At 56.9% G+C, this 21,663-nt stretch overlaps 1 long non-coding RNA gene across 1 annotated transcript; it reads right to left on the bottom strand.

The window, feature by feature from the left end:
* Positions 1 to 10,168: 10,168 nt before the first annotated feature.
* On the bottom strand, positions 10,169 to 11,545 carry LOC106031097 (uncharacterized). The gene is made up of 3 exons (XR_001204104.3): positions 11,438 to 11,545; positions 10,829 to 10,913; positions 10,169 to 10,351 (listed from the first exon to the last, which is right to left on the bottom strand). It is a non-coding gene; the product is annotated as an uncharacterized lncRNA (long non-coding RNA).
* Positions 11,546 to 21,663: the final 10,118 nt, after the last annotated feature.

Below are 21,663 nucleotides of genomic sequence, written 5' to 3' on the forward strand. Positions count from 1 at the left end.
ATTCAGGGCAGGAAGGAACATTTCTCATCCCTGTAGCCGGACTGCACCATTCAAACGAGAACATTTGTACCCACTTCCGATAAAGTCCTTCAAGAAAATTCTACTTTTCTCCAACTTAAAAACGAAATCCCTGGAGAGGCAGCGGAGCGGAAGGACGGAGCGTGTTCCTGCCCTCCGCTCGGGGCTGAGTATCGATTGGCGTTGGAGTAGCGGCTTGGCGGACATCTTATCCTGTTCCAGGCACAACTAGGTATTTTTATTTAGCAAGGAAACGCGTTGCGTTATGCAAAGTAGCTGGGGAGACGAGCGCAGCACTTTCAAGCTGATGTGCCCTGACACGCTCCTTGGAGGTTCAGGAAGGAGAAAGCTCGTGTAGGAATCTGAAAATCAGATCTAAAGCCTGCTTTCCTGAAAGACAAAAAGGAACACCTGCAATTATCTGTTCTGAATACCTGGCACTTTCATTCCCCGGGCAGCCAAGACAGCCCGTGTGCTAAAAATAAAAGAGCCGCCTTGAATTTTGTTGAATTATAAATACATTTTGGCAGTCTGGCATCTCATGCAGCAGATCAAAGCACGGCGGTGTTATTTATTTATTTCCTCGCAGGTTTATTTTTACGGCTGCAGGCCCCCTGATTGCCGAGGGCTCGTTATACCCCACCTCGCGACCCAGCTCAGCGTGCAGCAAAGCGCTCAGCTCAGCGCCCACACTGCTTTCAGTGGCACCAACGAGGGGGGGGGGGGGAAGGGGAATATGTGACTGCAGAGACTCCCGGGCACCCGGTGGGTCCGGGCCCTGCTCCCTCTCCTTGGCTGCAGAATTTCCCTGCTCCACGTGGGGAGCTTGGAGCCACGCTGGGAAATTGAAGCATTGAGAGCGTGGCACGGGGCTGGCTCAGCTATCGCCACCGAGAAAAAAAAGTCTCCCCACATTTTATAGCCCAATTAGGCGCAGATCATGGGGGTGATGGGGAGCAGATGCAGAGCCGGCACCGCAGCGGGGTCACTGCAGCGCAGGGCTGGCCATGGTGGCACAGGGGACTGGCAAAGGAATGTGAGTTTATCAAACAATTTTTTCTTCGGTGCTTTTAATTGGGATTAGAAGCGCTGCAGAGGCTCTCGTGGAAACCTCTGGACTCTGAGCTTGGGCACACAAAGCCCAGAGTGAGTTAACAGCCACTGCTAAACCCAGAGCCGGGGAAACCCCCTGGAGCAGGACCAGCCCCCGGCGCACAGCCCCAAACCCTGGCGGGGTCTGCTGGCAGCCTGCTCACCCCACAGAGCACTTGTTGCCTCAAAATCCCACAGAGCTGAGCTCTTCCCAAGCTCACCCATGCCCATGGGTCTCCAGGAGGTGACAGCAAGTCCCACGAGCTGCCTGTGCCACAACGCGTGCCCATGAGAGCAGCCTCGGCTCCTGCCCGCTGCGCTCTGACCCAGGTGCGCTGATGCTGCCCCTCAGGGCTCGTTAACCTCCCGCCTTCATTAACACTTGTTAATGAAGGACCACAGCTTGTCCTTCAGAGCCTCCCAGCCCCAGGGGAAGGCTCAGCATGGGGAAAGCTGGAGCACCTGCCAAAATTAGACCCGAGTGTGCCCAGCTTTGGGTGCCTGGGGGGTGGCCGTGCTGTGCCGAACCCCCAAATGCAGCGGGTGCCGCAGCCAAGCCCCTCTCCCCCTGCCCCATGCGCCCCTGGGTGCCTCAGCTCTCCACGGGTGTGCGTCACTGCCACTAACGTGACAAATTCATTCTGCCAACGCTACGAAACCTCCAGGCAGATCCGGGAGCGCTGAACCCCTCCCGAGGGGGGTGACGGTGGCACAGGAGCGACACCTCCGTGGGCCGTGCTTCCGCGATGTCTCTGCGAGGAGCAGGGTACGCGTTCAGCGTTACGCGCCGGCGTTTTTGCAGAAGGGTGTTTCACAGGCATTTTGCTCCCCGGTGGAAGGGAACTGGAGCTTTTCCCCTGACACATCGGGGTCGTGCGGCGTGGCTGGCAGGCAGGCACGGGGCAGCGGGACGCGATGGAGAGGGGGCGGAGGCGGGTGCCAGGCCGCAGCCCCGCACCATGGCACAGGCTGCTCTGGAAAAGCAGAGCTCTCAGCCCTGCCATCCTCCTGGGGATGCTCCTTCCCACAGGTAAAGCACCGGAATTTCCAAAAATATATATAAAATTAATATTTATATATATTAAAAGGAAAGCAAGCATTCCCCATTGCCACTTGATTCAGGGTGCCCGGGGGGTCACGGGGACCCCCCCGCCGCTCCGAGAGCTGGTGACAGGGGATTTGCTGTCCCCCTGCCCCGTGGCTGGCACGGTGCCCCTAGCTGGTTAGCTCAACAGCTCTTCCTCAATCTTTCCAAATGCTGAAAGAGTAAGAGGAGGAAAGGAGCTGGCGAGGAGCCGGCCTGCGGCCGCTGCTCTGCCCTTGCCGGAGCACCACGGCCCAGACGTAAACCTGATGGATGTGATCCTGAGGTCCCGCACCAGGAGATGCAGAACCTAAAGCCCCGCAGCAGCGACCGACCGGAGCACGTCGCCGGCAGGCTCACATGGGGCTGCCAAACAACCAAAGCCCCCCGCATCCCCCCCAGCCCAGGTGCTGGCAGCCCCAGGAGAACCCCCCCTCCCCAGCCACCATGGCACGAGGAAGCCCAAAAGGGGGATCCCAAATCCCTTGGGGCACCCCGTTCCCCCTACCCGCAGCCCCCGGTGGCACGGGCGGGCAGGAGCCGCAGCCCCCAGCCCCCAGAGCTGCACAGCCCCAGGCTCAGCCAGCCCTGTTCGATCGTGGAGGCACCGCAGCCAGCTCATTACACTCTTTTAATAAGATATGTGCTAGTTTTACATTCATTTTTCATTTCTGATAACGCTCTGTCCTATATAACTGCACTGTTATCCTCGGTGAGGTGAGGGGAAGAATATATTTCCTAAAAGAGCGGCTGCATTAATTTTGCAGTAAGTGCCATAAAAGATTTAATCTCCAGCTCCTCTTTTGTTAATGGGATTAGTGTAACTTATTTACTGATTTAATTAATTGGCGTATCTTCTGCTCGGCGGGATGCAGCAGCCCAGAAACTTGCCGCTTTCGGCTGCGAATAACCAGGCTTCGTTTCAGTTTAGAGCCTGCGAAGAGTACACGCCTGCAAGCCCTAAATTATTTAAATTAGTTCTGATAGGCCGCGCTGAGAAGAGGAGAGGAAGGAGCTCTATCTCCCCTCCGACCCGTGAACTCGTGGCAGAGCTTCCCTACAGCACTGCCAATACGTTCCCGATAACCAAGTGCTGTCACTGCTGGCAACGCCGATGGATGGCCCGAGGGCCACTGCGGCCACCGGTGTCCCCACGTGCCACGTCCCCCACGTCCCAGCCAGCGCAGGGCTTTGCTGCTGGCACCCACCTCCTCTCCCCTCTGGGACCCAGGGCCGTGGCCCTTGGGTGCCCCCATGTCCCGGGGTGGGGGTCCAGCAGAGGGGCACCCCCCCGCCGCCTCCCCCAGCGCTTTATTTAGGTCACCCCGCGCTCGGCGGCACGGCAGCGCCGCTTGCAGCGGGGGAGGTTGGACTTCACACTCTTGCTCCGCGAGCTGCTTTTCTAGGTCACCAACCCACAGCGGTGCATTAAAATAGAGCCTCTCCCTCCCCTCCCCGCACCCCACGGCCGCAGGCTGCGACGCCGCGGCTGCCGCAGCCGCCAGCCGGAGGGGAAGGGGTGCGAGAGGGTGGCTGCAACCCCGTCCGCACATGCGCTGACCCCACAGCCCCCAAAATACCTGACGGGCACCTGGGGTGGGCGCAGCACCGATGTTTCCCCACACCCAGCCCCGGTCCCAAAGCTGATCCCATGCCCGGACCCGCCGGGTGTCACCTCCATGGCACCGGGTGCCGGCTCCGCACCCCAGGCCACCAGCCCCAGGGCTCTCCGGCACGGTGCTTTGGGTCTCATCCTCCTGGGTTTATCTGCTGCTTGTTTCTCTTGGGGTTTTCAGGGGCTCCAAAGCAGGTCTCCTTTGTCAACCCAGGCAGAAAGTCCCTTGTTTCAAGAGGGGGGAAATGACAGCGTTTGAAACCCACAGGGAGCCTTATGGGGACATCCCTCTGGTGCCCCAAGAGATGGCACGTGAGCAGTGTCTAGCAGGGATGAAGAGCAGGAGCCCTGATGGTTACAGTTAACACAGGGATTAACAAGTCCCTAAAATCAGTGTCAAAAAAGCTAAAAAAAAACAACCAGCTGGAGGGCTTCGCCGCCTGCCAGCTCCCCATCCCCAGGTCCATGAGCTGCATGAACCAAAGCAACCTCTGCCACCCAGCATCCTGCTGCCCCAGGAGGGTGCAAAGCACGAGGTGCTGAGCATCGTCCCCCGGTCCCCAGGGAGCCATGGCTGAGGTCCCCTCCCTGTGCCCGAAAACGTGCTGGGGGACAGCAGGTTGCACGGAGACCTCTCCCCATGCTGTATTCGCTCTCTTTTCCATCCGAATCCGAATCCGTACGGGTCTGACCGCCCCAAAATCTGTTTCTGCCATGGCAGCGCGGAGGTTAAGCCACCAGCACTGCGCCGCCATGGGCAGAGGTGAGCGAGCAGGGAGCTCGTCCAGCACGAGCAGCGTGTTTAACAAGCTGGGAAATCAATACTGCCACCGAGCCCCGGCGAAACAGCACCGTGAGCGCTGCACCGCCATGCAGGGGCTTTGCGGGAGGCTGTCCCCAGCCCCAAAGCCACCAGCAACCGCCTGGAAACGCAGGGCCCTGCTCTCCTGCTCCTTCTTCCCCCCAGCAGGGCTGCAGGGCATCGCTCGCTGCTCGCGGCCGGGCGAGCAGTTTGGCTTTTACCAACGGAAGCGGCAGCAGCGGAGTTTCTCACGTGGTGCGGAGCCGGGGCTGAGCACGGAGGGACAAGGAGAGCAGCTCACGAGCTGCAGACGGGCTGTTCTGCCCCCAAAAAAACCTGCCGTAAGAGCAGCCCGCAGAGATCCTGCGCCACCGAGGCAGGCAGAGAGCACCTGGAGGGGTTAAACCGGGAGGCTCGCGCGTGAGTGTCCTCACCGCCACCTGCAGCTCCTCCGCAGGAGAGACGTGCCAGCACCAGTTGCTTTGCTCCTCGGTGCCGTGGGGCTGCCTCACTGCTGCTAAAAGAAAAAAAAAAAAAAAACCTCCCAGGGTTTGGATACCCTTGAACACAAAAGCACTCAGAGAAAACAGCGGGCTGAGGAATGGTGCCCGGCAGTGGGCTCGCACCCACGCTCGGTCCCGTTAACCGGGAGACCCACGGCCGTAAATCCGAGCACATCCCCATCCAGGCTGACAAGCCAGTGCTTCCAGGTGAGAAGCCAGCCCTGCCTCTGCCTCCCCCCGGGAAAATGGGAGCTGTGGCAGGACGGAACAAACTCAGCCTCCAGGAGCAGCTGCCTGGGCTTCGGCACGCCGCGCTTCCAGCCAGCGCCTCGGTGCCAACAGCACCAAACGTTGGCAGCGGCAGAAGGCTGCAAGGATTGGCCTCGTTGCAAGAAAAAAATAGCTCCTTCCACCCCTGTTATCTGCTCCCCACCAGGAGTTAGCGCTGAGCACGGCGAGGAGCCGTGCAGGCTTGCAGGGAGCTGGCTGGAGAGGCAGCCCCCCCAGTGCCTCCTCCGCTGGGAGCGATGGGGTCGGAGGCAGCTGTGGGGCTGCCCCCAGCCCGCCCCAGCGCCGGGAGCTGCCTCCCGCCGTGCCAAGCTGCTCCCACAGCTGCTAATTGCAGAAACGTTCGTTCGAACTGGCTTGTTCTTTCAGGAACGGATTCAAGCGACCTGATTTCCAAGAGTGCTCGGATGCGCCCGCACGCGGGCAGCCGATGGTGCAAGGGGCACGGCTGGGTGAGGATTTCCTGCGGTGTGGGGAGCAGTGGGATTCCTGCTGGGCAACCATTTCCCACCCTGCTCATCCACGGCTCCGGGCTGCAGCCCCCTCCTCTCCTCTGCTTGTCCCGACGGCCACGTTGAGTGTGTTTGTGCAGTGAGAGCGGGATTCCTGGTTACGGGTGGAGGTGGCCACCTCTTGTCTGCCATCACAGGAGCTTAGCCAGCAGAGGCACAAGTCCTCCACCCTCCTTCAGCCTGCCGTGGTGGCTATAAACCTGTGACCGTGCTGCAGACCGGTGACAGCAGCCCGGTGACAGCCCCTCAGGGACACTTGTGACACACGGTGTGTCCTGATGGGTGGCCTAAATCCCACAGCCCCCTCCAGCTCCGGCACGGCTCTGGGCAGGAGGTGACCCAGTTGGAGACGTGCACGTCCCCAAAATCAAAGCTTTGGCAAAAGCCTCCCCAGTGCCAGGTCCTGCCTGGCCCGCAGCCACCTCCCCTTGAGACGGCGGGAGAAAAAGACCCTAAAATAACCCCGAGTGGGGGCAGGAGCTGCTGATGGGGTCCCTGAGCTGTGCCCACCCGTGCGCCTGTAAAATCTAACTTGAATTTCCATGCAAAACCTGACCACGATTCGTAATTGTCTCCCAGGGGATCAAACCTGGTTTCTTTGGGGAACTCAGCCCCTTCCTCACCCACACCAGCACCGGCCCCAGCCCCGTGCTGCCGGCCGTGCCCCCTTCCGCGGTGGCACCTGGGGACAGGCAGGGCCGTGCTGCTGCCGCCGCCAGCGCCGCCAAATCGATCCCCGTTATCTGCATCGTGATGTGCCTTGGCAGCGAGATAAATGAGCCGCAGAGAGCAGCGCCCAGCAGCCCGCCGCAGGACAAAACACCTCCGGATCGATCCCGAAGGCCGGCTGCGAAGCCGCATGCTCAGAGCGGAGCATCCACCCCGGCCCCACACAGATCTCTGGGTTTCGCCCCACCTTTTGGTCCCTCTGAGTTCTGGACCCGCATAGAAAAACCTTCCAGGGGTTTCCCTTTCCAGGACCCCCCTGGCGCTGTGGGCAGCCGCCTCAGGGTTTTTCCTCGTGCCCCCAGGAGCAGAGCCTGGGGCAGGGCCAGCAGCTCCCGGTGTGCCCGGTGCGCCCGAGCCGGCTGCGGCAGCCTCCTCTTTTCCAGGGCTGTAAATCCCGACACGGAGCTTTTTCTGCTTCTTCCTGCTTGGCAGCAGTTCAGGGCATATTTGTGTTTTGGCTGCCAGCAATGCAGCATTTACAAACCTGCCCTGGATTTATCTGCTGCAGAATCGGCCACTAAATTAAAAACACAGAAGTCGGGGACGTGGTAGGAACAGCAATTTTACAGCAGCCGGGCTGCGTGCCGGCCCCCTCCTGCCCACAGCCCCCCTGCCCCTGCCTCGAGGCACTCCTTGCAGCGTCAGCTGGCTTCGTTTCTCCCCTAAATGCGTTAAACGCTCATTTTGCCTTTTTCTGCTGCCTCCTCCGGCCGCTCCCTGCCCAGCTGCAGCCGGCCCTGTGCAGGCGTGCGCCTGCCTCGCTGCTTGAGCACGGCGACTCGCAGGAACTTTAATTACCTTTAAAACCCTTAGTGCTTCATCAAGTGGCCTGACAGCTCGCGCCGCGCTGGAGCAGCAGGAGGACAGGGCAGCCACACAAACCTGCCTTTTTTGGGGCAAGCAGGCTCAGAAGAGACCCTCCCCGGCCCGTTTTGGCCATCCCTCCCCATCAGCATTCCCAACCCGTGTGCCGAGGAGCAGACAACCATGGTGCCAAGTTACCGCCAACCCCACACCACGGAGCAGCGGGTTTCAGCCAACAGAGAGGATTTTCTGTGGTCCTCCGAGTCTCATCGCGAAGTCAAAACCCAGCCCTGGTACAGCCGAACTGGGCACCCAGGGAAACGGCACGCTTTGAGGACGTCTGTCTGCACGGCAGCTCTGTGCAGCGCTTGCCTGCTCCGTTTAGCAAAGAGCCAGAAGCGCGACAGCCCCAGGGGCAGGGAGGAGACCCGAGAAGCGCGGCGGAGCCGGGAGGGCTTTGCACCATCCTGCAACATTTGGCACCGGGGCTGCAGCCGGCTCGCACCGCCCTCGCACCGCCAGGAGAGGTTCAGCACAGCTCCTCAGCCACCCAGATTCCAGGAATTTCGCTCTGTGCTATCAAAGCTGGCTATAAAAAGAAAGAGGTTCCCTTCCCAGAGCTGTCAGGAAGGAGCTGAAGCGGCGATGGGTGACCCCAGGGCTGTGGTGGTGCTGGGCGATGGGTGCTGAGCAGGACTGGCGAGCATCCTGCACCTACGTTTGCATTTAAGGGTTTTAGTTGCTACGTGGAAGAAGACAGCAAGCGCTATTAAACTTAATAGAGAGAAAATGGAGCTGAAATGAAAACAACATGGAGGAAATTTAGAAGGGCTAAATGGTCTTCAGTTCCCAAGCGGCCAGGACAAAGACAACATTAATAACCCCCATCGAGTTGGCAAGAGGCAGGGCTCTCATGAGGAAAATCAGCGGCCCTTATTTTCTGACCTGAGTTGATGGGGACGAGGCAGAGGGACGGGGCCTTTGCAGGAAGGGAGGGGTTTTGGCGCAGCAGCCCGCAGGATGGCACCAGCCGGGGCTGCTCCTTCCACCGGCACAGACGGAGGTGTCCAGAGGTGGAGCAGCAGGGACAAAATGCAGCACACAAGGTCCCAAAAAGGACCCTGCAGAGAAGCTCTGAGCACCCTGGCTCTGCCCAGGGACACCAGAGACCGCCTGCGTTGCCAGCTGCTGCCCTTGTAGGCATCTCCTCCAAGCACATGCTCTTCATGCTCTTCATCATATAACCACCAGCGCTCCCTCTGATAGCCCCAACCACCCCCCGAAGGAAACAGCTTCAATTCTGCCCCTGCCACCCAGCTGGGTCCCGATCTCTCGACACCAGCCTCAACCCCACGCCACCCTTTCCTTCCCTGCAGCTACTCCTCATTTACATCGGCATAATTGTTATTCTGCCTCGTTAGGTTCTAGCGCACAGCTTCGAGAGCTTATTTAAAATTCACTGAAGCCTCCCAAACTCAAAAGAATTTAAAAGAAACAACCCAAAAGGCATGCCTGTGGGATCGTTCATGAGCAGGAGACAGGAGGACCGCACGTGTCCACCTGCTCCGCAGTGCAGCAAGGGGGCTGCAAGCAAGCCAGCAAGCAAGAGGGGAAAGGAAATTGGGTTCTTCTGCAGCTTCCTTTTTTTTCCTTTTTTTCTTTTCTTTTTTCTTTTCTTCCTTTACAGCCTGGCCTGTGCTGCCCTGCACCTTGCCTTCAAGCCCAAGGGGTTGGCACAGCAGGTGGGGGGCCGGCCTGGCAAGGGGGCTGCAACACCTTCCCCAGAACACAGCCCGATATCCCCTGGCATCCCCAAAGTCTGTTGTTCAGCCCAACTCGCTGAAGCATCTCTTCCTCCTCTCCCTCTCTTCTTTGGCCCCAAAAGAAAAGAAAAAAAAAGAGGGGAACAAACCCAGTGCGGTATTTCAGAGCAAATCACTTTGGAAGTGCGCTCAAAGCTCTCACGGCACAGCTTAAGAAACATAACACGTCCTCTCAAAGGAGATGGGTTTTTTTTCCCCCATAAAACGATCCGCTAACCGCTTCCCAAACGCACCACAGGAGGATAATCTAAAGGCATAAAAATGCTCGCCAGAGGCGGGTTCTGTAGGATGCGCTTGTCAGCAAGCCCCCTGCTGTGCCCGCACGCCCCTGCACACTCGTAGCTGTGCTCGCACAGCACCCAGACCTCCCCGTGCTCACAGACAGGGATGCAGGCACCTCCCTAAAGGCACTTGTCACAAATTCAGATGTTTGTGCTGTTCTCCCTCCCAAAGTTTGCCATCATCTTCCCCCAAAACCCCGCAGGCCCCGCTTCAGCCCCTAGGCACCTCTAAAACTGAAGCCTGAGGGCTTCCGAAGGCATGAGAGGGTCCCTGACCCGGGCTCTGCACCGTGCCCCTGCGTGGTGGCTCGCAGAGGGATGGGACATGGGAGTGAAGATGAAAGACACAGGCACGGTGACCCCCTTCGATGTGCTCAGCCCCCCCAGATCGAGCTGGGGAAGCCTCATGTGCTCATGCTGCCTCTCTGCTTTAAAACTGCAGGGAACAGAAGCTGGAGGCACGAGCACCGCGTCAGCTAGCAATTTAACCAGAAAGAGAAGGGGCGAGAACTGGGCACTGCTCACCGACATTTACTTAATTATTGAAAAAGCCACAATGGCACAGCAGGGAAAGAAATTCATTAAAGCCTAACTCAGAAGGAAAGCATAACCAGGCTTTACGATTTATTTATTTTTTTTGACTGCAAGGTACAGAACCGAATGGATGCTCGCAGCCCGACCAGCAGGCAGGGAGAGCGGGAGGCGCTCGGCGAGGAACCTGCAACCACCACCATCGGGCACGATGAGTCTGGGAGACAGGCGGCCAGGAAACAGCATCCACCCAGGAGGCAACAGCTGGGCTGCAAGTGCCGACAATAACACCGAAAAATCGGGTTTATTTAGTATGGAAGAGGAAGAATTAGGAGATGTATTCACGCCTTAGCACGATGAGACATTTCATATTGCACCATGAACCACACTAAGCCAATAAACAGAGATTATCAGTGCTAAAGGCTTTAAAATGCAGCAAGATCTGGAGCAATTGAAGCAAAACCTTTTTAAAGAGCTGCCCAAGGAGCTATTTCTAGATTGGCACTTTTGCCTTTTTATGTCCAGGAGCATGGGAGAGATCTTTAAAAGGCTACTTTAAACTGCAGCACTGTTATTTATTTTCCTGCGTGTGAAAACAATCCGTGTCATCTTGGAACTCGTTGGTCTGACATTGAAGCCAGGCAAAACAACGGAATAGCTGAAACAGGCCTCACTTAATGAAGAGGTGAAATTTAATTAGTGCCAATCACCACGGGTTTATGAAAAGCAGATTTCATTAAACCAACCTGATCCTTTTATGAGGCTCCAAAATTAGTTTACCAATGCAACCGGGCGTCAGATGCCGCTGCGGATGACATTTTGATGAAGAAGCTGGAACGATATAAAAATCAACACCGAACCTGTTAGACCTCTAAACAGCTGCTTAGCAGCTGCCCAAGCGTCAGAGAGGGGAACTGGCCTCACAGCCCGGCGAGCCGTCAGATAACGGGGTGACGAGGGGTCCCGTGAGGCTCTGATGGAGCAGGGGCACCCACAGAGCCTCAGCCTGCATGCGGGGCCAGCCCTGTGAGCACTGGGGTGAGTTTGCCCTCCCTGGATGGGTTTGAATAGGAAGCTGGCTCCTCAAAGCTGAGTTTTCCTCTCGTGGATCTGCTCGTCAGGGCAGTGCTTTATTCCAGGGTAACGCCAGATCTCGGACCAAAAGATTCCTTCTGGCCTTAAAAGCCATTCACATGGAGTGCTGGGGAAAGGGGAGACATCTGGTGAGAGTAATTTCGGGTTTCTCTCTCCTCCCACCATATCTGGAGGCACACACACATCACTCTATTTCCGAAGCTTCCAACAGGGCCCCAGCCCCTGCAATGGCTATGCCCGGCGACAGCTATTTTCCGTACCGTATTTCTGCCCGAGTTTTTCTTCCTCTCCCGGGAAATCAGCAGCAAGCTCTGTGACAGGCAACTGAGAAACAGCAGGCTTGGAAGAGAAAGGTGCTAGAAATTCTGCTGTGAACCAAAAGCCGGACGTGCACGAGGGAGGGCTCAGGGAGGGCAGCGCAGCCCCTGGGCGGCGGGGAGGCTGCTGGCACCACATCCGTGGTGTGGTTACGCGGACACCGCAGACACCGGGCCTGGTCTTTGCAAACAGCCCCCTGCCACCACGCAGACCCTGGATCGGAGCCCCTGTTTGGGGCTGTACAAGGGGGCTGCCCCAAAACGTGTCCCCACCAAGGCCTACCACCGCACCAAGGCCAACACGTGCGTGCAGGCGCTCACCGCAATCGGCAGCGGCTCCGGGGGAAGGAGGCGCTGAGCCCCCGGCCCCTTTGCTCCCGCTGGCAGGCTGCCACCTCTGTCTCCTCACAAAGCCCCTCTGAAGTGCTGCAACATCCAAGGGAAGGGGAAAGTCACTGCCTGCTGAGCGCAGCCCAGGCGTGAAGACCTCCAAGGGCTGCAGGGGAAGGAGAGCAGTGGCTGGGGGCTGGCATGGGGCTGGCTTTGGGGTGAAAACCAGCAGGACAGGGACATGGTCCCCTAGGTCCCCCCCCTGCAGCCCTCCAAGCCTCACGCAGACCAAACGGTGAGGGAGGAAGATGAAGGGCATGTCCCCGGCGTTAGGCACCCGGGTTGGTGCTCAGCCACCGGGCCTCAGAGCGAGGCTCCGCAGGCCGAGTTGCCCCAGTGTCTGCAACCCAGCACCTCCAAGCACTGGAAGTGGCACTGGAGCAGAAAGCCAGGCAGGACTGGCCAGAAAACAGCTCCTGGAGGGCACAGAGAGGCAGTGCCCACCCCTCCAGCCCCCCCATTGCTCTGCAGCCCCTTGCTGTTGAGATTCGGCTCGGGCCCGATGGCAAAGCAGCGCCCGCAGCCTCTGACGTGAGCCGTTCCAGTTGGCCTCTACGCAGAGCTTCCTCCAGCCCGCTGTATTAATCGGTGCAGTTAATTAGGCATTTGCCAATTCAGTTTGCAACATCGTTTTAGCTTACTCGAAGTGGGGGGGGGGGAGGCAAATTTCCTGTAAAAAAAAAAAATGAAAATGGAAAAGCAAGCAAAGTGCTAATGACTGGAATGACAAACGGCTGGCAGAGCGGCCCGCAGCATCTGCAGGCAGCTCAGCTCGCACCTCGCAGCACTAACTAAAAAATAATAATAATCATGGGATCATTGCAAAGTCAATAACTAAGACAGTCAAGAATTACTTCCACTCGCTTTGTAATCAATCACTTATCCTGCCGAAAGCAGGCTGCGATTATTGTCCAGGTGGGGAGAAAGCATTTCGTCCTTGGCTTTCCTCGGGGAAGATGTGGCGTGGTGCTGACAGCCCATCGTGAGGATGAGGAGCGATCGTTTCCCCAACCAGAGGGGCTGAGGGGCAGCCATGAGCAGTGGGTACTAGGGGGAAATGCCCCATGGTCCTCACGAGCTGCTGAACCTGCACAAAGAAGCAATTTTCCTATGGGTACTGCCGTGGTGGGAAATCAAACCCAGAGGCTGAAGCCTGACCCGAAATCCACAGAGCACAGCCATGGCCTCGGCCCGAAATCCACAGAGCACAGCCATGGCCTCGGCCTTGGTCCCTCATCCCCCAGCAAAGGCTCCCCAGGCCCTGATGGCACCTACCCGGAGCAGACCTGCACCTTCTGTTGCTTTGCCAACAGCAGGGAAGGTAAACATCACAAAGAAGCATCGCTTTCACCCAAATTATTCTAAAAGGCGATTATGAAGGATAATCCCCTGAAAAATTACGGCCCCACCGGCGTGGTGCGGGGCAGGGTCGGTGAGCCGCTGGCCCAGCCCACGCCATACAGCTGCGCCTCGGGTTTCCGCTTTTCCTCTAATTTAAAATAGAAGATGGATAAAGCACCAATTAAAATATAAAGCAAGCTGTGGCTTGCCTTGGATTAAGCTGGGATTTTCAAAGGATGCTGTCCCAGCCTGGTGGAAATGAAGAGCCTTGCCTCGGAAGCTCTGCAGCCGTCTGCATTCAGCGCCTTTGAAGATCCCAGGCTTTTGTCCAGGTTTTTGCTGAAAGCACAAGGAACATAAATGGACCATTTTACCCTCCAGCTGCCAGGCTTGCCTGTCACCCTCCCTAGCTACAGCTCCTGGCTTCTGCCTGGCAGGAGAATCTCTTAAAAACCAAACGCGTGTTGGTGGCACACAAAATGCCCCGGGTGGATCTGCTGGCCCAAGAACTGCTCGGGCATCCAGCTCACCCCAGGAGATGGGCATCTCCACGGGGAGGGATTCAAAAAAGGGTGTTCCTGAGAAAATGAGGGATATTGCTTTGGGCTCCTTCAAAAATAGAGAAATTCCGGAATATCTGAATATTTGTTGGCCGAGCTCCCAGCCTTCCAGCAGAGCCCAGAGCCCCAGCCCCGATTTCACGCCTCTCTTGCCCTTTGCGCTGCCCCTTGCACCGCTGCCTGCCCAAAGTCCTCCTGTCCTGGGTGCCAGCAGCCAGCTGCCGTTTGTGCGATCGATGAGAAAGCAATTCAGGACAGCAGCAGCATGTTAAGAGCAAACCTGCTGGAAGCCTGGGCTTTCACAGATCCACGCCAGTTGGTGTGATAGGGCAGGAAGGAAGCAGCGCGGGACCGACACGCTGACCTTTACAAACCCGGTTCCTTCCCCAGCTCCCGATCCCCAGCCCCTGCCAGCAGAGGAGCGAGACATCCATCATCATTTACTGCCAGGCTTGCAGGAGGGGACTGGGGAAATGGAAGGGCGCTGTAATTACACAGCTGGGCTTGGCACTCACAGTCCCATCCCCACCTCCCATTTGTCACTGCAGAAATAATAAGAAGACGAAGCTGTAACGATCCAGCCTCCTCCTAAAAACGCGCAGCATGGCAGTGGCTTTATTAGCCAGATCAAAGGCAAATCAGCGTGGCCTCTGCTTTGCCGTGCTTCCTGCGGATAATTCAAATAAATGTGTGGAGGAGACAGATTTGCCCCAAGCCCCCCAGCTCTCTGCAGTACAACCCCTGTGCCCATTTCCCAGCCATCCTCTTGAAGTGCCCAGAGGTGAGCGGAGTGCTCGGCACGCTGGGGATCTCCGAGGGACAGCATCTGGCTCCACGTGGGCCAGGGTCCCATTGCCAAGGGAATTCCTCTGCTGCAGCCCCCGGGCAAGGGGACGCCTGGAGCAGCTCCCAGCAGCATGGGGACATGCAGCCCCTCTGTGTCCCCCAGGGTGAGACAACAGGACACGCTTATCCCGAGGGATAAAAGCCATGTCCCATAGCAGAGCCCGGCCGGATCCTGCTGTGGGTGCACGGCGTGCTCTGATGCGGAGGAAGGATCCTGGCTGCGGGTGGCTGGAGAGCAAAGTGCTGAAAGCCTGCTCCGCCGAACGGGGGAGGTTAATTACTGCGATCAAAAATATCCGGAGGGAAAAAAATGTTACAGCAGATATTACCAATTAACCCAGAAATCTAAACATCACAATTGCTGCAATTAATAGGATCCTACACTCGCGCTAATTACCAGGCTGCGAGAGAGGCGGGTGTGCCAGGAGGGAGGGGAGCTGTGGGGGGCCCTGTGAACCCAGCAGATCCCTGCTCCATGTCTCGTCCCGTCCCATCCCGTCCCGTCCCATCCCATCCCATCCCATCCCATCCCATCCCATCCCATCCCATCCCATCCCATCCCATCCCATCCATCCCATCCCATCCCGTCCCCCCAGTTATCGCGGGCAGGGGACCACACCACCGCCACGTGAAGCGTCTCGCCCGTTTTTGCAGCAGCCAGCTTAGCAGAACGCACGCTGTCACCTCGTGCTAGAGCACAGAAATGTCGAGTAAGGCTGGGTAAAACAAAAACCAACTCCTTTTCCCTCCGACAGAGCTCGGGATCATCTGTTAGCTCCAAGTGGATTCTGCAGTCAAGTCAGCAGCCCTTACTACCACCTGTCCCCACAGGCTCGCAGGGCATTTGCAGGCAGGAGGGAGCATCCTGCTTTCCCCCTGGCACTTTTGTAGGGTTTCAACTTTGTGCTGATTTTCCTCAAAAGAGGAGAAGGAGCTTCCTTGGCACGGAGCAAAGCCTCCCGCTAACAGCAGCTTTGCTCTGTAAGTAACGCTTGGTCCTTACCGCGAGCTGCAAATCCAGCTATCAAGAGCAGGACGACGTGGTATAATGGATGTGGTGTCAAGAAAAATTAAATCAAGTGTCAGGATAAAATTCCAGGGGGGACCATACTTTTATGATTCATAATGCCAACCAATTATCTCCCTGACAGGCCGAATGGCCGCATTTTATCATGCCCAGCAGCCTGGAAAGGGAGTTGTGCAAATTGGCGAATGAAGAGATCCTTTAACAAACTCGGCGAACGCTGTAACGATCGCTCGCACGCGCTTCATTTTTCAGCTCCAAATGACAAAAAAATACAAAAAAAAAAATGGAACTTAGCGTGTGCCAGAGCTGATACAATCCCCCAAAAAGCAACTCTGCCTGGGGGGGCTCGGGCACATCGCCCCCCTCCGCCCCAGAGTCCGTCCCAAAACGCCAGGCAGCTTTTTATTCTCAACAGCTGCCACGCTCCGGCGCTGCTTGCTTTGGGCGCCGGGACATCAAACCGAGGCTGCGTTTCCGTCAGAAATACGAAGCAATTGAATATCTCAAGCAGGTAGGAAACATCGCCCTTGGTGACGACTGCCCCCCAAATTACATCAGCTGCCGTGATTCAGCGGCGGGGCAGCCAGGCGCCGCCGCAGCAGCGGGCGAAGCGGGGCTCACGCAGCCGGTCGAGGCCGAGCGCGTCGGGTTGTGCACGCCGCTCGCCGCTGTCGTCTCGCTGCAGGAGCCAAGCACGGTGGCGGCAGGCGTCCCCAGAAAGCCCCCACAGCACCCAGGCCGGGCCCCAACGCGGGACACTCTCCAAAACCTCCAAATACCGACCGCTGACGTACAAAGGTCAGCGTGCGGGGCTAGCGGGAGGGAAGGCACCGAACCAGAGCAAAACGCCGCGTTGTTGTTTTAATCCCTGGTGCAAGCACACTGAAAAGCAGAGGTGATCTTCCCCGGGGCTCCCCGGGGAGGTGCAGCCTCAGGAAAAGGCTGTTTGGGGCAGCAGGGGGAAAGGAATGCCACCTGTTAAACCAAATGCCACTAGCACTCAGCCCTCTCACTGGGTGCTTTGCCTAAAACATGACTATTTTCCCTAAAAGAAAGCAAGGGGCGCTCAGGATCACATGGACCACCATTACACGGACCTTCCCCAAGCATTCAGGCCAGGTGTTCGCAGGCTGGAAGTGAAAATAAAACACCCAAGCTGCCACCAGCCGGGTCCCCAAGGAAAAGCTGTCACCGCCTGGGGCCAGGTGCCCCCGAGGGCACTGTGGCGGCAGGTTGGGGTAGGAGGGCTCGTGCCACCCCGCTGGCACCGTTCCCCACGGCAGAACGGCCTTAAAATAACTTTTCCCCCCTTCCTTACGCCCGACGAGGCTTCCTTCTGGCAGCTCGCGTGCAGGCACGTGTGCGGACACACACGCACGCTCCCCAGCGCACCGCAGGCAGCGGCACTCTCATTATCTTTTAAATAAAGCGTTTTTAAACTCTCTCTCGGAATTTAGCAACAATCGCCATGGATACCAATCACCGAAATCCCTCCGTCGCTATGGCAACGCCTTCCCCATCTTGCCTATTTATCCCGGAGCTGACACGCCATTTATTGTGAGTGATAGGAAGAGGATTTGAAAGCAACCTTCCCCCGGCGCACGGAAGCATGAAAACCCTCGGCGAGGAAGTGACTATTAATAGAGACGAAGGGGCTGCGGCGCGCCAGCCCCAGCGCGGCACCAGGAGCTCGGTGCCTGCACGCCGAGGGCCACGGGGACGAGACGCAGGGTCCTGCAGCGGGGCTGGGTGCTGGGGATAGCCCGGGGGCTCTCCAGCCAGGTGAACCGCACATAAACACCTCTGCTAGGTCCTTATGGCGCCCGCCGGGGTAATGTTCAAGAGGCTGGAGATCTCGGCGGTGCTTATTTCCACAATGTACCTGACAGAGCAGCACGGTTTATTATCCTCTGTGTCTCCAAGGGTCACGTACTGCGGAGCTGGAGCCTGGTGAACGTGCTTAATGCAGCCTGCTGCCCCAAGGAGATGGAGGTGTTTAAGCACAAGGGCTCCTGCCGCCGAGCTGCGGGCGCTCACGCGGCAGCGATCGGCCCCTTGGCAGCGCAGGCTGGAACAAAGCCTCTCCCCGGCGGTCCTGAGCCGGCGCCAGGGCACCGAGCACGCTGAGTGTCAGAAACACTTAGTGCCGGGCCAAGGAACAGGCAGGCATCATTGCAGAAGGAAGCCCCCCACCTCTGCACCCTTCGTGAAACAAGGGGAAAGGCTCCAAGGCCCTGGGAGGAGATGCTTGAACCCCCCCAAAAAAACGTCCTCCCCTGCCCCTCCCGTGGTGACACCGACCGAGAGGGAGGACAAGGACGGCACCAAGGGGCTGAGCCCAGGCAGCGGGCAGGATGAGGGCTCCTTCTTCATCCCCTCTGCCACGCTGCGTGACCACGAAGGCCTCTCCGCGCGGTTATTACGCACCGCAACCGAAAGAGCTTCATGCTTGGAGGGCAGGAGACAGCCACGTGGCGCGGGACCGCTCCTTTGGGAAGGACGGAGCACAGACTGTCACATCTGATCACAGAGGACACTCGTCCTGGAGGGTGACGACAACGTGCTGGCTCTGTACCTTGTTTCCCATCGATGGCTGGAACTGTCTGGGGAAGAAGCTTTGTGTTTTTCTTGCCCCTTGTAAGAGCACCACGGTCCAGACCAAGTCCATCCGGTGACCCATGTCTGAGGAGAGCGATGTGAGTGCCAGCCTACTGTTTTTTTTTTTTTCCTTAAACACCTCTGTCATGCAGAAATGCATCTCCAAAGTCACCCCTCAAAGAGTTTTGATCAATTCCACCGGATCCTGGGAGCAGACTGTCCAGACACCGACATTGCTATGCAGACCCAGGCCTGGGAAATGGACCAAAGCTAATAGGAATTCAGCGCGGCCGCCGATGATTTGTGCAATTATGAAGTGCCATGAATCAAAAGGTTAACTTCCAGACAGATCCCTGTGGGAGAGCCCTTAGGCATCGATTTCAAGTTTCATACGCTGTTCAGCCAAATCTCTTTATTACAGGACGACGGGAGCCTCAGCATCACTCCACCGAGACAGCTGAAGGCTACACGGGGAGCAGGTTAGTGCAGGACACCCGGCACGGCAGCGCGGAGCTCTTCGGCGAAGACGCTCGGAAAGCGCTGCGCTTCCCCGAGCTCATGAGCCATGAGAAACGCGAACTGACTGCAGTGGGCCGAGAGGCCGTTAATTACAATAACCCGAGCCACCGAAACATCTGTGGTTAACAGGAGGCCTCCGGGAGGCTGAAGGCGTGTGAGCAGATCGCTCTGAGACAACGACGCACCGACTGCGGCACTCGAGGCAGGTGGACACGGACACACAGCCTCGACACGGGCGGGGGGGAGATCTGCAAAGATGATACGTCTCAGGGAGGTTTGCTGTTTGCCCAAAAGCCTACACAAATACCCCAGTTAAAGCAGCTTTCTGCTGTGCTAAATCAGGACGGTGGTACCAGCACAATCAGGACGCCAGAAGCACGGGGACAGCGGTGGGGAGATGTGTCCGGGTGCAGTCTGGATCCAAAGTGGTCTCCCCAAGGGACTCCCCCTGGGGACGGACAGGGTGGACACACAGAGCAGCCCACGCAGGACAGCTGGCTGCTTCTCTCTTGGAAGCACAAACCTTTCCTGCCCTGCTGAACCAAACAAGGTTTTCAGCAGCAGCGGGGCCGGGGGGGCCCTGCCCACCTCCCGCTCGGTGGCGTTTCCACCGAGATCCACACATGAGCCGGAATCGCTGCAGCCGGGCAGGCTGAGGGCAGATTTATGAGATGTTGGGCACAAACGGCTCTTGCCCAGCCAGCCTTACGCCGGCTCTGCACACCCACAGTCGAGCCACCAGGATGGACACAGCCGTTCGCTTCTCCTGAGAGGATGCTCCCCCACTCCGCAAATGTCAAATCTCAAACGCACAAGGAGAAATGAGATCAACCAGTCTGAGAAAGCCACTGCTTCTCTCTCCTGTTTGTTACACAGCGCTTTACATCCCTTTCGTTATCATTCATAGCCATAAACACACGTGGGACTTCCAAGGATCTGTCAGATTAAAGACTGGCCAGAAAAAAAAAACACAACCACAAGCTAAGCCCAGACATAGCACCGCTAAACAAAAAAGGCCAGAAGGAATCACAGCACGGGAGAGACTAGAGAGTTCTCCCCCCTGTCAGTTCACATGCAGTGACACAAAGAAACCGAGAAAAGCAACAGCATCAGAACCCGAAAATGCTTCCCCCGTTAGGAGCAGACGTGCAGGCAGCCGAGAAGGACAGCGAGGTGTCAGGACGAGGCGCACGGAAAGCACGGCAGCCCCTCCGTGACTTGGAGGCGTTCGCTGGCAGAGCTGGGCTCCTTTCAGATCAAACGTTTTGATCTGTGAATTGTTATTCCAAGTCTTACTCCAAGGGGAAAACAGGAAGCAATCAGCAAATTAAGAAACATTTGAAGGCATTTTTCCCAACCGTTACAAAAGACCAAAAAAAAAAAAATACCCATTTGATCCTCTGGCAACAACAAAGGGCAAAGGAAGGTTCCAGACCTGAGGCACGAAGCCATGCGATGGGCTCAAAGGTGACTCCAAGCGAAGGGACAGCACAAAAAGGATTAAGAAGCACAGCCAGGTGCATGCGATGCATACGGACATGAAATGAGAATTGCTGCCCTGAAAATGGAGCCCTTGACTTGCCTCAGCTGTGCCAGCAGAGGTGCACAGGAAAAACATTTGCTTTGGGAACAGCAAACAGGCTGGCTGAAGGGCACCTTACTTCTCCTCTCCGGCAGGATTTCGTGACCCGCTCAGCTCTTCCTATTACGGGACCAAAACAGCATGATGAATCTTCCTTTATAACAGAAGGCTCGTTTCAGAGCTCACCTAAACCAAATACTGCCTGCACTGAGACTTGTACTGCAGTCAGCCGAAGCCTCAAGGTTTTACGGAGACAAACTCGTCCTTGAGCACTACTCAGTCATCCGGGCTTCAGTGAAGGCTGGGTGCTGAGACCCACCCCCGAACAAGAGACTCCGGGGCTTGTTTCCAGTTTGAAGATAATCTTATGACCAGGTTTGGCTTCATTTCCCCCAAATGCTCACAAGCAGCCGGGATGAGGACGGCTGCATGAGCTGCATGAGCACACCAAGACACCAGCAGTTTGCAACAAGAACAAACTACTACAGCAGAGTGTCCAGTTAAAGGGACTTCTGAACCCAAAATAGTCGAAGTCTATAATCACTGCCTCGCTGTCGTGTTTGGTTTTTGTCAGCCCCCCTCTCCCCGCAGGCTCCAAAAGTGATTATAAAACCACTGCCGTACACAGAGGTGGATGCAGACTGTCAGGCACATTCATAAAAAAGTCTTACTCTGCAGGATAATCGCCTTAAAACCGAGCTGCTCTACATAGCCACTGCCCTCATTTGAATTCAGCGTGGTTTTGAAGCTGCAGAGGCCTCAACCACGGGGCTTTGCCTCCTTCCTGGCTTTCCGGTAGATTATCTCTATGCCTTGCCATTAAGCTTGTTTTACTACAAATTCGGCTGGTATTTGCTGTGTTCAGCCACCATCGCCCATGTTGTCTGTTACAGCATTTATTTCCTGAGCAGCTGCGGGATGGCACATCTGCTTTTTTTCCCACTCAACCCCTATAAGCTGGATCAAGGGGAGCACTAACGTTTCGTTCAGTTTTGTTGAACCCAAACCCTCCTGTTTTAGCGAAGCTGCTGACGACTCCAGCTGCCTAGTTTCTGGGAAGCAGCAACAGCAACGACATGCCTGGTGGGAGCATTCCCAACTGCTTTCAGAACGAAAAAGCAGCATCGGTGGACCTAAAATTAGACAGAAGACACCATACTTGGACTCAGGGCACATGTCCGCTCCTCTGCTCCTGCTCAGAGAACAGGTAGAACATTACTTTTTCAGAAGTGCCTAGCTCCAAGTGCTACAAAGTGAGAAATGTTGACAGCTTTTGAAGTATGGTAGCAGCAGCTGGCAGAAAGGA

Source organism: Anser cygnoides, chromosome 17 (assembly GCF_040182565.1).
Source record: "Anser cygnoides isolate HZ-2024a breed goose chromosome 17, Taihu_goose_T2T_genome, whole genome shotgun sequence".
Lineage (NCBI taxonomy): Eukaryota > Metazoa > Chordata > Aves > Anseriformes > Anatidae > Anser > Anser cygnoides.